The sequence below is a fragment of the Lytechinus pictus genome, chromosome 3, assembly GCF_037042905.1.
Source record: "Lytechinus pictus isolate F3 Inbred chromosome 3, Lp3.0, whole genome shotgun sequence".
Classification (NCBI taxonomy): domain Eukaryota; kingdom Metazoa; phylum Echinodermata; class Echinoidea; order Temnopleuroida; family Toxopneustidae; genus Lytechinus; species Lytechinus pictus.
This window is the reverse complement of record NC_087247.1, coordinates 78,131,121-78,145,553: the sequence shown is the minus strand read 5'-3', so window position 1 is coordinate 78,145,553 and position 14,433 is coordinate 78,131,121.

Below are 14,433 nucleotides of genomic sequence, written 5' to 3'. Positions count from 1 at the left end.
GTAAAGGAAGACTTGAGAAAAATAGTAGACGGGCTAACAAAAAGGTTGATAATTTTATGGAATTGCCTATCGATGTAAGTAGTCCGGGTTATAACTGAACAAGGTGCCACTTGGAGAAGGAGAAATTTTCATATAGTGCCTCTAGATCAGTTTTTTTACGCTGAATATGAATATATGAGGTAAACAGGCTGTATTCTGAAAATTAAAATGTGAGGGCGCTTTTTTCAAAATGGCCGCCATATTTTCCGAGAATTTGAATTTTCGTACATAGATTTTGACATAAGCATTTAATTGCCATAAAATAAATTCCCTACAATTTGGTACTATTTATAGGGGATAAGTAGGTCATTTGGCTGAGATTTTAAGTAGAAAACTGCATTTTTTGTAATTTTTTCCCAAAAATTTTTTTTTTTACAAATACATGATTTTACATAATTCAATAAAAAATTAATCAATTACCTTGAAATGTTCCTGAAAACTTTATTAATATATTATTATCATGTGCATGAAATTCCAACTCTGTATCATTCTTTTTAGCAAATTTATAAGGTATCAAACTTGAATACTTCAATTTCAGAAATGTCGCTTTTTGTATGCATTTCCATTGATTAATACGTATAACATGTATAATACATGTATGTATAATGTATAGTTAAAACTTAAATGCTATTTTTTATATCCACTAGTTAATCACTTGTAGACTTAAGAGTAGGCTTTTCTCTATCAGCTACATAAAAAAAAATGTTGGTACATCGAAGCCTAACATTTTTAGGGGATGGGGTGTCGAAGTTCCCCCCCCCCCGTTGCTATATCATATTGTTGTATATTGCCTATTTGTTAGAAAAATAACTGTTTTTTGGAGCACCCATTGAGGCAAAAGGCATTTCTGTTATACAGTACATCGACTTTAATTACTTTAAAACCACTTGGAGAGGAAAAGAGTAGGCTTTGTTCTACCAGCTACATCTAAAGAAGTAGCACATCGAAGCATATCCCTCTTGGGGGGGGGGGGCTGTGAAAGTCACCCCTCCCCTTTTGCTTATTGCTAATTTATTTGGAAATTCACCGTTTTGGACCCAACATTGAGACAAAAAAGCGTTTGTGCTTTATTATTTATTTTATTAATTTGAAAGAGTAGAGTTCGTTCTACCAGCTACATAAATAAGCGCAGCACATCGAACGCTAGCCCTCTCAGGGGCTGTCTAAGTCACCCCACCCCCTTCTCTATATCATGTATATTGCAAATTTATTGGCAATTTCACCATTTTGGATGACCCATTGACATGATTGAGGCATAAGGGCATTCTACTATAATCATACAGCCAATTTTATTTTCTTGCTATTACTTGGAGAGGAAAGCATGGGCTTTGGTATATCAGGTACATATTATTAAGAAGCGCTTGCACATCGAAACCTAGCCCTCTCAGGGGCTGTCATAGTCAACCTCTCCCCCTATATATTATGTTTATTGCCTGTGTATTGGAAATTACACCATTTTAAATCACCCATTGAGGCAAAAGGGCATTTTCAACTATATAGTACAGCCAATTTTATTTTCTTGCAATGACTTGGATAGGAAAGAGTAGGCTTTGCTCTATCAGCTATATATAAACAAGTGCTGGTAAATAAAAACCTACCCCTCCGGGATGCAATTGAAATCACCCCATGCCTTTTGCATTATTGCATATTTATTGAAAAATTCACCATTTTGAAGCCCCCATTTAGGCAAAAAGGCGTTTCTGATTTATAGTTCTTCCACTTTTACTGCCTTGAAACCATTTAGGGAGGAAATAATAGGTTTTGCCTTATCAGGCACATATAAAGAAGCGCCGGCAAATAAAAGCCTGCTCCCTTCAGGGGACTGTCGAAATTACTCCCCCCCCCTCTTGAAATTCACCATTTTGGAGCCCCCATTGAGGCAAAAAGGCATTTCTGATATATAGTCCTGCCTTTTTTCACCCTTGAAACCACTTGGAGAGAAAAGAATAAAGGCTTTGCTTTAAACAGCGTTGTGGCCCAGTGGATTAGTCTCCGGACTTTCAAACAGAGGGTCGTGGGTTCGAATCCCAGCCATGGCGTAATTTCCTTCAGCAAGAAATTTATCCACATTGTGCTGCACTCAACCCAGGTGAGGTGAATGGGTACCTGGCAGGAATTTATTCCTTGAAATGCCCCAGCGCTGTAAAAGGCTGCGGGGCTAAAGTCAGGCTAATAATATCCAAGTCCTTTGGAAGCGCATAGAGACGTTATTTATAATGTGTTATGCGCTATACAAGAACTGTCTATTATTATTATTATTATTATAAAGACATGCTCGAAAATAAAAGCATATCCCCATGAGAGGGCTGTTTAAATCACCCCGCCCCTTTGTCATTATTGCTTACTTATTTGAAAATTCACAATTTTGGAGCCCCCATTGAGGCAAAAAGGCGCTTATGTCGAAATCTATGTACGAAAATTCAAATTCTCGGAAAATATGGCGGCCATTTTGAAAAAAGCGCCCTCACAGGTTAATTTTCAGGATACAGCCTGTTTACTTCATATATTCATATTCAGCGCAAAAAACTGGTCTAGAGACACTATATGAAAATTTCTCCTTCTCCAAGTGGCACCTTGCTCAGTTATAACCCGGACTAAAGATAAAATAGTAGACATCAATCGAAGGATTCATTCGTTGGTCGATAAATATAATGAAATATCTTTTGCCAACAATACCGCAAGGGTAACCACATGTACTGCTGCGTGATGCCTGCCTATGAAAACATCATAGGCAGACCGGGTGGGATTCCAACCCACGACCTCTGGATTACTAGACCACTGGAGTGCCCTTAGGGGTCGAATCCCACCAAGTCTGCCTATGATTCTTTTCATAAGCATGCATCGCACAGCAGTAGCTGTGGTTACCCTAATATTTTTGGAGAATGATAAAACTTATTTGATAAAATAGTAGAGATATCAAATGTTGACAGTCGGTTCCCCAGAGCTATCTACCCTTTGGAAAAATTAGTGATGCCGAAATATGTCTCTGCCGGGAATCGAACCCGGGCCCCCAGCTTTGAACGCCGGTGCCTTAAACACTAAACCACAGAGACGGGTTAGTGGCTAGGGCGACCCCGATCCGATTGACCGTCAGATAGACAGATATTCGACACTATACCAATTATAATTTCCTTTGTCGGGTGAAGGTGGGTTTTGAACAATGACAAGCCGCCATGCCTCAGCTGGATCAAAGCTATTGCTTTGATACAGTACATGTATGGGAGAAAGTATACAAATGTGTGAAGTTATACATGTACAACAGCTTTGGCAACTCTTTTTTTAAAGAAATGGATGAATAGAACAATGGTAGGCGTTGCCAAAAAGAGTTGCCAAAGCTGTTGTACATGTATAACTTCACATATATATATAAATCTGTCTATCTGACGGTCAATCGGATCGGGGTCGCCCTAGCCACTAACCCGTCTCTGTGGTCTAGTGGTTAAGGCACCGGCATTGCCAAATTTTCTAAAGGGCAGATAGCTCTGGGGAACCTTGATTTAAGCATGGACCTATGAAAGCTGGACATTCATCGGTTAGTTAATGAATTCACTAACATCTGACTGTTATTGTCATGTGAATAACATTCTCTTCATATTTTATCTCCTGTGATACCATCATGGTCGCCGTCAATTTAAACATGAGTTACAGAAGCTTTCGGTGATTAGACATTTAACATTAGACAAATTGCATGCGCAGAAGGTAATAAATTACCTAAATTCTCTGAAATTAATGTACAGTTCTCGTATATAAATAAATTTCTTAGTTCCATGGTTTTTATTTGGGAAAATGTATGAATATTTCGAGATAGAGGCTGAAATGAAATTGATTGATTGTAACTTATAATCACATTTTAAAAATTTCTTCATAATATTCCAGGGAAACATGGTGGGTTTCTTGTAGGGGTCGTCCCCCTCTCGTTGTTAGTAAGGTCATTATGAGTGTGCAGAAGTGTGCAAATCGATAATAATATATTTGATAGCACAATAATCGTCTGCTTCTCAATTTGCTGTTCCAAAACTGAACCATCGTAATTGAAAGGTATAATCTGTTACAGGACATCAGCCAACAAACGCCAAGAAGAGGAAAAAGATTTCTTTGTAAAGATTAGATTCGCCTTGGTAGCCGCTATTGTCAAAACACCTGTATGTTCTCATTAATATGCACATAATCAGGATACGGCGACTATGATTGCATCAAAAGAATGCCCGCGTTAATCGTCCATTTCTTATAGGTCCATGATTTAAGCTACGCCTACCGTTGTTCTCTTTGTCCATTTCTTTCACAATATATATATATATATATTGTAGCCGAACCGACTTTCTTTCCTGACGAGCTGGTTCGTTTCGGCTGCAATATACAACCAGTTGATGTAAAGTCCGTCTTTCTTCACTTCTGACTCTTTACTCCTTCACAATATCTTATATCATATCTCGTGGAACCGCACAACCATGTTGAAGACCGAATACCCAGCATTCAGTATTTCCGTAATTTCAGTATCTTGGTAAGAACTTTCAAGCATCCTCACTCATCTCGGAATCTCGGTAAGATCAGTAATTCCCGTCTATTCTCTCGACTCAGTACTTCCCGTATCTTCTCTCGAGTCAGTATTTTCAGTATCTCAGGAAAGTCGGTATTTTCCGTACTTCAGTAAAGTCAGTATTTTCCGTACTTCGGTAAAGTCAGTATTTTCCGTACTTCTCACTTTTTCCAGTCAGTACTTCCAACACTTTCGTGCTTCTGCTTTTCAGACCATGCATTCTGTAGCTCCGTACTCAACATAATTATAGGCATGACAACGAAGTATTTCTATCTTCAAACTTTACTAGAATACATGCTCACCCTGGCGCAGCAGGATCAAACAGAACTTGAGCAGAGTTTCGGGCAGCAAATACGACTTGTAGGCCTAGTAGCCTGGTTTGTGATCGAGCATAAAGAAGACCTATATCGATCTAGCTCATCGATTGAGTGTGTGTGTGTGTGTATTTGAGTTTTGTCAGACGTGTATCAATCAGATATGATTATTTACGTCTGGACCGACCTTTAACGTCACCATCCGAAAGACGTGACCAGGGGCTCGAACCTCTGCATCAATTTGTAACTTCCCCACATAGCTTGGATTACAGGCGCACGCCACAACGCCCAGTTGGGGAGGGAGCTTGTCAGGCCATAAAATTTTATCACTATTTAAAAATAGTTAAAGTCATAGAATAAATCTTTTCAGTAAGACAATGGTGATTGTCACTTATTTTGTGTATCCAAACAGTGTGAAATTATTAAACATAAAGAGCTAAAACAATTATACAGTTGTAAACGTCGATACTTCTCAGCAAAAAATGCATAATTACATTTTTACAGAAAATCACTACATAATCGATTACAAGCGATTACTTAATTTCGCTATACAACTATAAATATGGGTTAAAAATTATTCTACAGTCTTTGCCGTTCCAAAACAACACTGATAATTAAATAAACCTTTCATTTCGTTACACAACTCCCTCCTTCGAAAAGCTCGGTCCCCGAGCTGTCCAATTTCCTAGCAAAGAAACACTTGCAAATTCAGTTTCTTTAAATTTTGTAACAATTCCATAAGAAATTATCATGTTTAATATGAGCAAGATAACCACTCCGCATTTTCTAATTTCAAACTTCCTATGGATATAACATTCGAGATGATTTTTTTTCCTTCCATCTGAGTTTGTAAACAATATTTCTAAAGATGAACTAAACTACATACAACTTCTATGTACACAAACGTTAACATCATCATACATTAAAAGGCTACAACAAACGATGCAGAATTTTCTTCTCAAGAGTCCTTTTCCGTTTTGTTTAATTCTGCATTTTATGCAAGAGTCTTTTGAGAGTCATTTTCAGTTTATATAGAATTATGGTTCATCCGGCACTCTTTTGATTTCTTCTGTGAAAATTTCAACGAGCTCTCCTTGTTTGGTGATATATCTTTCAGTTTTACGTGTAAGGATCACATCTCTGGGTATTTTGATGGATGATGTGGTATACTCCAAAACCGATCCCCCATCATGTCCAGCTTCCCTCAGCTTAGCTGTCAGATTCCTGACGCGCTTCCGGAGTTCTCCGTCTTCCTGTCTGGCAACTGGCGTCGCAGCACCTTGAAGGAGTCTTCTCTGCAGATCTAAATCTTTGGTGAGATTTCCCTCAGTCGTTCCGATGAGAAGATTTAGGTGTATTAGATGCGGGTGACCGAGAGCGGCTTCTGCTTCTTCGTCGAATGACACTTCTTACAGACCTTTCCGGACTTCTTGATGGCCTAGGTGCTGAGTGGGAATATCTTCCGCTATCCCTAGGAGATCTAGGGCTCCGGTGTCGGACTGGTGACCTATCTAGACGGGACCTAGATGCCGGAGTGTGAACTGGAGTTTTTCCATACTTTCTGGTTGGGACTGGCTCTGCATGGGTCGCTTCATGTCTTTCCAGGTCGCCCTTCCTTCCACATCTGTAATCGCATTTGGTGCATCTGAATCTTTTCACATGACATTCCCGGTGATGGCGATTAAGCTGTGCCAGTTTCTCAAACGTTTTGCTGCATTCCCCACAGGAGAATTCATTGTGTGATACTTTGCTGGAAATGCTAATCTCGTCGTCACTCACCATCTTCTGCAATGCAAATTGGAGAAGAGCATAAAATTGGTCATAATTCTGGGCCCGATATTTGATTTAATTTGTAGCGTGAAACAAAACAGCTGAATTTCATATTCTTCATCTTATTTTACATCTAAGCGACAGAGTGCATGGTCAAAGCAGAAATACGTTTGTTGTTGGTGAATAATCATCAACTGTGGTCGTTGTAAGTTTAGTTGTTATTGGTTGTTCTGAATTGCCATACTGGAAGCTCAACACCTTGGTATTTCTTCATGCGATCTGCATGGACCACAAGTGGTAGAGATCTAGGAGATTGTTGAAGACGAAATGTGACAGCAGAGAGCTTCGAAACGATAAGAAACGGTCCGAGCCATCGGGGTTCCAATTTTGGAGATACTCCTTTTTTTCTAGTTTTCTTTCTGAGCCACACATATTGCCCCACGTTGAAGTCGGCCTCGGATGCCCTTCTGTTGTATAGAGTGCGTTGTCGGCTTCCAGCATCCTTTAGGTTTCTTCTTGCTCTTTCATGTACTGTCCGTAGTGTATCTCTGAGTTTGAAGGCGTAGTCCGTATTAACTTCTTCATCTAGTGGGGTGGGCGGCATTACCAGATCTATTGGTAAGGTGACTTCTCTTCCTAGCATAAGCATGTTCGGAATTTCTCCAGTGGACTCTTGAGGACTGCTCCGGTATGCTGCTGTGGCAAAGGGGATATATTTATCCCAGTCACGTTAATGCGACTCTGAATTCATCATAGAGGCAACCGTGTTGAGAAGAGTCCGATTAAATCTTTCAATTAGGCCATCGGACTTCGGGTTATAGGGCGTTGTCCGAGTCTTCTTTACACCCATCAGGCGGCATACCTCTTTGAATACATCCGACTCGAAGTTTCGGCCCTGGTCAGAATGGATGACTGAGGGGACTCCGAATCTACAGAGGACTTCCTTCACTAGCTTTTCTGCCACGGTGTCGGCTCGTTCATCAGGTATAGCAAATGCTTCCATCCATTTAGTGAAATAATCCCCAACAACTAAGACATATTTATTGCCATTTGTAGATTCGGGTAACGGACCAAGGATGTCTAGGGCTATACGGTCCATTGGAGATCCACTTATTTGTTGTTGCAAGGGTGCTCTGGTATGTACTCCGCTAGCTTTTCTTTTTGCACAGATGTCGCACTGGCGTATTCCAGATCGGAAATCTTCTGTCATCCCGACCCAGAAATACTTCAATCGTGCTTTCTCGAGGCACTTCTTGATGCCGAAATGGCCTGCGGTAGTAGCAGAATGCATTTCTTTCACCATCTCTTGTACCATGACTCGGGGCACCACAAGTTGCCACCTGGTTATTTCCCCATCACTTGACTCCCACCTGCGGTAGAGCACTTCATTCTTGATGTGTAGTGAATCCCAGTATTCTAAGAGACGCTTAGCTTCTCTTGGCCAGGCAGATGTTTGGGCATCGCTTGGTTTCTGCCCATCCAGTTTGGCCTGTACTACCGGCTTGATCCCGACATCACTTCTCTGTTGGTCTTTGAGTTCTTTTTGTTCTTCCTCAGTATCAATATCCGTACTTGTTCTGGATCTGAGTCTGCTTTGCTATCTTCACGCCCGCACTGCTTACATGGTCGTCGGGACAAACTGTCTGCATTAATATGGTTCCTTCCAGGTCGGTGAATGATGTCCATGTCGTACTCTGAAATAACCTCAAGCCAGCGGGCAAGTTGTCCGGCGGGTTCTTTGAAACTTGTCAACCACCTGAGAGATCCGTGATCGGTTCTCACAGTGATATGACGTCCATATAAGTACTGGCGAAAATGTTTCAAGAAGATGACGATGGCAAGTAATTCCTTCCTAGTGACACAATAGTTTCTTTCAGTTTTCTTGAGTGTCTTGCTTGCGTACGCAATTACTTTCTCTTGCCCATCCTGGATCTGAGACAAGACTGCACCTACTGCAAAATCACTAGCATTAGTGTCCAGAATCATCTGTCCATCGGGCTCAGGGTATGCTAATATGGGCGAGGTGGTGAGTCTCTCCTTAAGCTGATCGAAAGCTGACTGGCATTCTTCTGTCCAATCAAAGTGTCTGTTCTTTTCCATAAGCTGATGCAAAGGTCTGGCGATCTCTGCAAATCCCTTGACATAACGTCGGTAATAGGATGCTAAACCCATGAAGCTCCTGAGCTCTGATACAGAAGTTGGGTAATCCCAGTCACGTACAGAGCTTATCTTCTCTGGATCTGTGCTCACACCTTCAGCCGAGACGACGTGTCCGAGATATCGTACACTTCTACAGAACAGATGACACTTTGATGGTTTCAGTTTAAGGCCTGCTTCTTTCAGCCGTTGGAATACCATTCTCAGCCTTGTCAGTTCTTCTTCTATTGTTCTGCCATACACGATGACATCGTCCAGATACACAAGCAAGATCTCCCACTTTAAACCGGCTACCACTCGGTCCATCAGCCTTTCAAACGTGGCCGGCGCATTACATAGCCCGAAAGGCATAGCGCGCCAGGTATATAACCCTCCATTCGCGAAGAATGCAGATTTCTGTCTTGCCTGTTCGTCCAATTCCACTTGCCAATATCCACTGGCTAAGTCTAATGTGGAGAACCACTTCGCCCCGCCTAACGCATCTAAGGTGTCACTTATTCTTGGTAGCGGGTAAGCGTCTTTAATGGTGCTAGCATTTAGTTGGCGGTAGTCAACACAAAACCGCTTGCTTCCATCCTTCTTGGATACCCACACTACATTTGATGCCCATGGGCTAGAAGTAGGTTCTATCAAACCATGTTGCAGCAAATCCTGAACTTGCCGTTCAATCTCTTCCCTCTGTTGGGCTGGATATCTTCTATGTGCTTGTCGAAACGGTGGTGTATCTCCGGTGTTGATGCTATGCTGCACATAGTCAGTTCTCCCAATATCAAACGAACCCTTCGAAAAGATATCACTGAAGTCCCCTAGTAACTGTGATATGGATTCCTGATATTCTACTGGGACATTGTGCATGGTTCTAGCGAATAGATCAGTCAGGTGTTCTGGTATGCCAGTCGTAGGTTGTTTACCACATGAGTCCAGGCCCGTGGTTTCCTCTTTCTTCAGAGATGTCATACTAGCTACACAAGTTCCTTTCTTGATGACTCTATGTTGTTGGGTTGTGTTGAGAATCCGTACAGGGAGGATCTTTTCCTCGGCGCTTACAACAGCTCGTGCAACCATCAAACCTTTACCGAGTAATTCCGTACCATCTCGCGGTCCTTCCAGTAAAGCCGAACCACTAAGGAACTTAGTGTTCCTAGCTTCGCCTGGTAGAATGACTTCACAGCCGGCCGGAATAGTACTTGTTTGCTGTGCAACAATTCTACAGCAAAATGAATTCCCTTCGTGATCTTGGCATGCTATGGTTCCCTTCGGAGTTCTCAACTCCAACATTCTGAGATCTAGTACCACATTCATCTGGATGAGTAAGTCCAGTCCAATGATTCCTTGATTCTTCAGCGCAGCTACTATGACTTCGGAGGCCGCCGCCATACCTCCAATTTCTAAGACGATCGATGCTCTCCCCATTGTTTCTAGCGGTGAACCGTCTGCCTGGTAAACCATGTCTGTAATTCTACGAAGAGGAGGTCTCCTTGATTCAATGATGTTGCCGTATACCTCGTTTGATACTAGAGTATGTGAAGAACCAGTATCTATCAGAAATTTTACTGACTGCCCGTTAAGCTTCGCATTAACGAACAAACCCTGTCTCTTGGCATCCTCTGATGTTCCAACTCTAGCCTGGCCGGGTTCAGGATTGTTCTCTCCTAAATTTCCGTCATCCGGCTCTTGCTCTTTATTACTGACTTCTTCATGGATATCATCCGTGTTGGATTCAGATGTGATCATGGAGACGTGAGCATTTGACTTTGGACAATTCTTGATGAGATGTCCCGTTTGGTTACAGTTGTGACATCGTCTCTCAGTAGTCTGATCACTTGTTTTCTCCTTCCTAGGATGTGGACACTTGTTAGCAAAATGGCCAGATTCTCCACAATTGTAGCAATTGTTGTTTTCCCGGTTGGTCTGCTGTCCAGCTCCATGAGATGCTGTATTCTGTATTGGCCTTTCAGTAGTTTTGGATTCCATTTCCAGAATGAGATCTTTAAGGAACTTTTTCATTCTCACAACCCATGAGGGTTCTTCAGTAGGGGAAGGGTTTCCGGCATTAACCCCTGAAACAGCTCGGCTGTACCTGGTTTGTCGGTAGTCCCTCCTGTCTCCTTCCATCCTTAGGAACGCCTCCGTATTCAGGGCAGCTTCTATTGCCTCGTCCAATGATCTTGGTTGCGAGCGAAACAGTCCTTCCCGAATCTTACTATCCATAATTGCATCTAGGAAATGCCCCCTCACCAACCGGTCTTGTCCGTCTTCATCGAATTCGGGATAGGCGAGAGCCGTCATATCTCTAACACTCTGTCCTAATTCCTGGAGGGTCTCTTTAGGCTTTCTCCGTCTCTGTCGCAACTCGGCGAGATAGACTTCCGCTTTTCCACCTGGACCATATCTTTTTCTCATTCTGTCAACCAGTTCACAGTAACTCAGTCTTCTTCCCGTTTTCTGGGTTAGCAATTTAACAGCAGAACCTCTTAAGCTGACTGCCAGATATTTCATCGCTTCGGATTCTCCCCATTCATTCACTACAATGCATGCCTCAAAATGGTTGATATAGTCTTCAACTGGCGAGCGACCATCGAACCGATCTGGTATCACATTTGGTTTCTTTGATCTTACATCAGGATAATTCGGTTGACTTGACAAAGGATTTTTAGTCCAGGATAGAAGAGGCATAACCTTGTTTTTTTATATATACAATACTTTATGATGGTTTCTTGTCAATTCGAGGGTGCTGATTCCGAATCTGAATGATGCCACTCGTGTAACCTTGAGCATTTTCCGCAAATTGGCAAAATCCAATATGGCCGCCAAAATATGCAAATTACCCATGAAAATCCTAAAATTGTCCACACATTGGCTATGAAATATATGAAATCGTGTGGCAGGAGTGAAATACTCTCTGAAAAAATATTTTTTGACAAAATATTTATTTTCCTGATATTCAAAATGGCCGCCATAGGCCATTGTATACTCTATCTATTATGTGCAATATGAATAGGGAAAACTAATTTTCACAAAAATTAGCACTAAACCGCAAAAAAATCGTGATGAATGAACGAAGTAATATATGCAAATCATCATTACTAACGAGATATATCTTTTATTATGTCATATATGGGAACATTTCTGTATTTTGATATCTAAAATAGCCGCCACTGGCCCAAACAGTATTGCGTACAATGGCAATGGGGGCCAAAAAATCACAAGAGTGATCACTAAAATGCATATTATTAAGATTAAACGAGTGGAATACTGACTAAAAACGTAATTGTTAACGAAATGTATTATTAATATGCCATGTATGTGATGAATGTTTTATTTTGATATTCAAAATGGCTGCCAAAGGCCCTAAAAGTATGATGCACAATGAGAAAGAGGAGCAAAGAAATCACAGGAGAGAGCACTAAAATGCATATATATTTGATAAATTAATGGGATACTGTCTAAAAACATATTTTCTAACGAAATATATCATTCAGGTTTCAAGTTTGTGTTAAATACTGTATTTTTACTTTCAAAATGGCCGCCATAGACATTAACAGTATTATGTACAATGCAAAGTGGGAAACCAATATTCACAGGAGTGAGCACCATAAATGCACGTAATAGTGATCAATGAGTAAAATATTGTCTGAAAGCATAATTTCTATTAAGATATATCATTTATTCTGCCAGTTAGGTGATAAATACTGTTATTGGAAAGTCAAAATGGCCGCTACAGGCCCTTATGGTATTAGGCACAATGTGAATGGGAACAAATTATTTCAACAGAATTTGGCTTTGCTTGGCCAAATGGTGATGTATGAATGAAATATTGTCTGAAAACATGATTTATAACAAAATATATTATATCTTATGTAATTTAGGTGATAAAAACTGTATTTCAACATTCAAAATGGCTGCCATATGCCCATTGTGTGAACATTGTTTATCTCCACTCAAATTTTATATTACACGATAAGGCCCTATGGTGGCCATTTTCAATTTAAAAATGCAGCATTTATCAACTTAATTACACATGATATGATATATCTCGGTAGAAACCATGGTTTTAGACAATATTTCACCCTTTCACAATTATATGCAATATTTAGAGTCAAGCAAAGCCAAATTCTGTCAAAGTTATATGTCCCATGTTACAATGTACACAATACTTTTAGGACCTATGGCAGCCATTTTGGATTCAAAGTACAGCATTTATTACCTCCACGACCAATATGTGATGTATTTAGTTAGAAATCATGTTTAAGACAATATTTTTACTCGTATATCACAGTTATATACATTTTATGATTCTCACTCTTGTGAAAATTAGTTTGTCCATTCGCATTGTACATGATAAATATAGGGCCTATGGCTGGCGGCCATTTTGAATGTCAAAATACAGCATTTATCACATAAATGGCATATTAATGGCAATGATGGCAATGATGTTTTTAGTCAGCATTCCACTCGTTTATCTTAATAATATGCATTTTAGTGCTCACTCTTGTCATTTTTTTTTGCCCTGGCCATTGCCATTGTATTTTAGATATCAAAATACAGCAATATCCCCATATATAACATAATAAATGATATATCTCGTTAGTAATGATGATTTGCATATATTACTTCGTTCATACATCGCTATTTTTTTTGCGGTTTAGTGCTAATTTTTGTGAAAATTAGTTTTCCCTATTCATATTGCACATAATAGAGTATACAATGGCCTATGGCGGCCATTTTGAATATCAGGAAAATAAATATTTTGTCAAAAAATATTTTTTCAGAGAGTATTTCACTCCTGCCACACGATTTCATGCATTTCATTGCCAATGTGCGGACAATTTTAGGATTTTCATGGGTAATTTGCATATTTTGGCGGCCATATTGGATTTTGCCAATTTGCGGAAAATGCTCAAGGTTACACGAGTGGCATCATCCAGATTCGTAATCAGCACCCTCGAATTGACAAGAAACCATCAAAAAATATTGTATATATAAAAAAACAAGGTTTGGTCAAGTTTCTATGGGGCCTATCCTGGACTATTTCTGATTCGGTTCTCAACTGTGCTGTTGGTCTGTGTTGTGTATTTGATAGCCTGGTTCCGTGAAATTCTTGTTCAAGACTAGTGGGTTGCGGTACTTGTGCTGTTGCTCCGAAGTTTTCAATTGGTGAAGACTGGAACTGAACTCTTGGCCCTTGCCTACTGCTTGCCTCATCAGTCCCCCATGATGGCGTGAACCCCACACTGGTTCGCAACTCCGCCATCATCTGGTCAATCTCCGCCATACTGCTTTCCAACCTCTCCATCACTTCAGCTGGCGATACCGCACGCCCTCTTTGTCCTCTGACATCCATTTCTGAACTTCTACACCAACTATCCCACTCCTGACACCACGTGTAGCCGAACCGACTTTCTTTCCTGACGAGCTGGTTCGTTTCGGCTGCAATATACAACCAGTTGGTGTAAAGTCCGTCTTTCTTCACTTCTGACTCTTTACTCCTTCACAATATCTTATATCATATCTCGTGGAACCGCACAACCATGTTGAAGACCGAATACCCAGCATTCAGTATTTCCGTAATTTCAGTATCTTGGTAAGAACTTTCAAGCATCCTCACTCATCTCG